This window comes from Lepidochelys kempii, chromosome 11 (assembly GCF_965140265.1).
Source record: "Lepidochelys kempii isolate rLepKem1 chromosome 11, rLepKem1.hap2, whole genome shotgun sequence".
Lineage (NCBI taxonomy): Eukaryota > Metazoa > Chordata > Testudines > Cheloniidae > Lepidochelys > Lepidochelys kempii.
The window spans coordinates 66,990,284-66,994,429 of NC_133266.1; positions in this window are offsets into that span (position 1 = coordinate 66,990,284).

A 4,146-nucleotide genomic window follows, 5' to 3' on the forward strand; every position below is an offset into this window, starting at 1 on the left:
AAGCATGTGTGACATACATGACCTGACCAAATACCCGCTTGAGTGACTACATTTGGCCAGATCACTGAGAAACCTTCAGGGGGGGCCAAAGCGTGAACAAAAACTCAGCAAAGTTCTCTAGTATGGTGACTGGAACTGGAGAAAGGGGGCCAGGAAGGACCAAGGTTGCAGGCTTGGCGTGACACCGGGCTTTCTGCAGATACACAGGCATCTTAGCATGTACCATGTTCATCCTGCCAATCTATCAGGCAATTGTTCCCTTTAGCGGGAAGGACTTGGACTACACAAAGTGGGCAAGGGAGAAGAAAAACATCCCATTTATCAGATGATGGAGCTGTCCTGCATTGTCACCTGCATCTCCATACAACAGTGCTGGTTGGGAAACAGGGGGAGGCTGGTGCCCAGATACCCACCCCAGAGTGGCTGAACCACATGAGGTGCAGGGAAGCCAGGCTTGTCACCTAAGGGATATGCTTGAGCGGGGATGAAAGGGTCCAAAGTGTAGTTTGAAACCACATGATCACTTTGACATACAAAGTACACCTTAATAAAACACTAAAAATAACAACTCAAATGATTGTATGCTAGTGTCATGTATGTATTGGCATTCACTCTCATACACATGCATTTGGGGGAAAACTTTAAAATATCTTCCATTACATACATTTGAGAATATTTACTGTTATATTTCTACTTTACTTCTATTCTCTTTTGGTGTTCAGTTCAATTGCAGTATTGCACCATATTTACATTGAGGATGGCAAACAAACTGTTTTTTTCTGTAATCTGCAGTGATGGAAAGCTGTGGTTTAACTTTCCAGCATTAGGGGCTGCATACATAAGAAGTGCAGCCATGTAGTTCCTGAAGAAACTGAACTTATTTCCTTTGTACTCAGTGCCTATTTACAAATATCTCAAATACAGTATGTGTTACTTAGGACTGCTATTGTGTTCAGCTAAAGTTTAGCTGAACAAAGGTGACTGGTTCTTCAGTCCTTCTCCTGCTGTGACTGGCTACTCATGTTAGGTCCTATTCAAATATTTGTTTGGTTCCCAGTGATTTAAAAAAAGAAAGAAAGAAATGACAGAATGTGTACAACATCATTAATGTGAAAAGTTTAAGGTCTCTTAATTGGTATCTCTGGTTTCACAAGTAATATACATATACATAATTAAATATCAGTTTGGTTATACAAGTCAATATATATTTTAAAGGACAGCACATAGGTCTATATTGGTATTAAGAAGGTAGAGATTATATTACAGCAGTAATAACACTTGATGAGGTACTTAGCCAATCACTAAGAGTGTGGGTTAGTGGCCCATGAGTTGTACTTGGTCAGTCAGGGAATAAAAATTAGCGGAGTTGTCCTTTTAATAATAAAAAGAAAAAAAGTTTTCTGAGAGAGAAAGGAAATGAAAATCTTTATGTTCCCCTTCTGTCTTAAAATCCACAGAAAGGAATGAATTAATCAGAAAGCCATGCCTTGGATCTATCCTCCTCCTCTTCCTCACCCCATGGGAACTCTGGCAGTTTGTGTTTGGGGGAGGGAGGTGGGGCATGAAGGACCATTACCTCCAAAGTGTGCAAAGGCTCAGAATATGCAGAAGTATGGTCCATAACCACATGGCTCTTCAGTCCACCAGCTCTGCAGGAATGTTGCAGAGGGGACAGTAGTGGCTACAGAGCCCATCTTGCATAGGTACCTTTCTGCATACTCTATCCCCAACCATCTCCTCCCCTGTAGGATATGGGTGCTCGGCACCATGCCACAAAGGGAATGTGTGGTGATCTGATCCTGTATATTTATTCAAAGGGTAATTCTTTAGTATCATTTTCTCCACTGGCATCACACTCCAATTAGTCACTGAGGGGGTTTCAGGTTGTTTCCATTCAACTGTTATGGATAATTGACTTCCATCCCAGCTAGATCTATGAGAATTGGACTGAGCCTATAGGGATGATCCTGCTCCCATTGAAGTCAATGACAAAACTCCCATTAACTTCAGTAGCACTTAATTGGGCCTGTACATACTTTACAAGGTAAATTCATTGGCTAAACTCTTGGCTATGGAGAGTTTGCTTGGCATTAATTACAACACAACCAATGTCTGTAGTCTTCTCATACTTTACAGTATGGGTGCAATAGTGATTATTAAAGGTATACTTTTCTGCACAAGGTGCTCCATTTATTTTTCTGGTAATGATTTTTTTCCTCAACTGAGCATTTAATTAGAATCTGAAATCATTCGACAGTGGGCAGAGGATGATATTTAAATCCTTTGGTTTCCTGCAGTCATATACTATAATATATACATCCTAGTATATTATATTCTACTCAGACAGCAGAGTGGCATGAAGGACGTCATTGTTGAGAGCAGGCATAGTAAAGTGTGATGGGCCAGGCATATAGTGAGGCTCAATGACAATCGATGGACTGCAGCTGTCACTGAGTGGTACCCAATGGAACTGAAACGACCACTCAGCTGACCTCCATAGAGATGGGAAGATTTTAATTGTGAAAAGACATGGCCACACATGGAGAAGGAAGGAGAGGATACGAAAAGAATGGAAGATGTGTTATGATTGGCACAATCTATACAAGGGCTGAAGGACCTATCGATCAAGGTGATACTATATTTGGCATGTAGTACACTCGAGCCATATCTAACTTTTTTTCTTGTTCGTTATCTAAAGATGAAGAAATATTGCTGGTTTGTAGCCTAAACATCCTAACTTAGAAGAATATGGATGGTAATTAGGCTGCAGGTAAAGACACCAGCAAGCGCACAGATCATACTCAGAGCCACTCCTGACAAACAGCATCTCCCCTGGATGATGGGCAGTCAATCAAAAAGGAAAAAAATATTTAAAGGTGCTGCATGGCCTCAAGCAAATCTCCCTGAATGACAGTTCTGAAATTGAACTCTGTCAGATAGAGGAATTGGGGTTTATTTAGCCAGAGGGTGTAATGCTTGCAGTGATAACTGGGAGGTTGGGAAGAAGTGGGGAAAGAAAGGATGGGAAGAGATCCCCTGAATCCCTCTACAACAGCAATGGAGGTATCACTGACCTGTGGTGGAAACTCCATCTATTTTCCCCCCAGCCAATCATATCTCAGTCTGAAGGAGACTTACCCACCTTTCGTGTGCTGAATAGAACCCAACCGTAATAAGCAAAGACATTGTTGTCTGCAAGCAATTATGTGCAAATAGTTTTAAAGATAATAAATTTGACTTTCTGTGCAAGTAGGGTCTATGACCATCCTTTGTCAGATTTTTGTCTGAAGCTCCAGCTGATAAAGGCCCAAATGCTCTTTGCCATGAGAAACAAGGAGAGGGAGGGGCGAAAAAAGCAGATCTGGCCTGCGGAACTGTGAAAGGGGTGTATATTGACTGCACAGCCTTCTTCCCCTTTTTGTCCAACCTAGTATGCCCCCACCAGTGGGACCTCTAGCGTTTGGATTCCCTGGAACCAGAGAGTACACTGTAAGGATATAAATCTAAAGCCACTGTGGAGCATATGATTCTGCCCTTTGGAAACACAGAAGTTTATGCAGCCATCTATGGTCAAAATTGGCATAAGCGATCACTTCTGAATGGAAGAATCCCCTTCAAATAGGAATCAGCCTCCATAATTACATAGCTCAGGAGACTTTGAGATCCTCTGTAGATTAGAGGATGGATAGACAGCAGTCATGGCAGCAATTTCTGGTCAGTGGCAATACAGGACTTATGTCAATATACAGTCAGAAATCTTGTTCAAAATATATTAAAGAAGAATTTAACTTAATTCAGTAAACTAATTCTTTCTACAGAGCAATGATAAATTGCAAGCACTTCTAAAATGTCAGGGGAAAACTATCTTTTGCACAGCTTGATTTTTGTTTCAAAATATATGCTGCTATCTAAACATTTGGGGCTTGATTGCACAGCCTTTTAACATGTTTAACACCCACTGAAGTAGAGTGCAGTTAAAGAGCAAGAGCAAGTTACTAAGATTTAGATAATGATTAAGAAAAGCTGAATCTCTAACATTTACTGTACCAAATTGTGCCACTGAATAGAATAGCTTCAAAGTCCAAAATGATGACCACACTATAAATTGCAAAGGATAGGAAACCAAAGCAGAGGAGCTTAAACTTT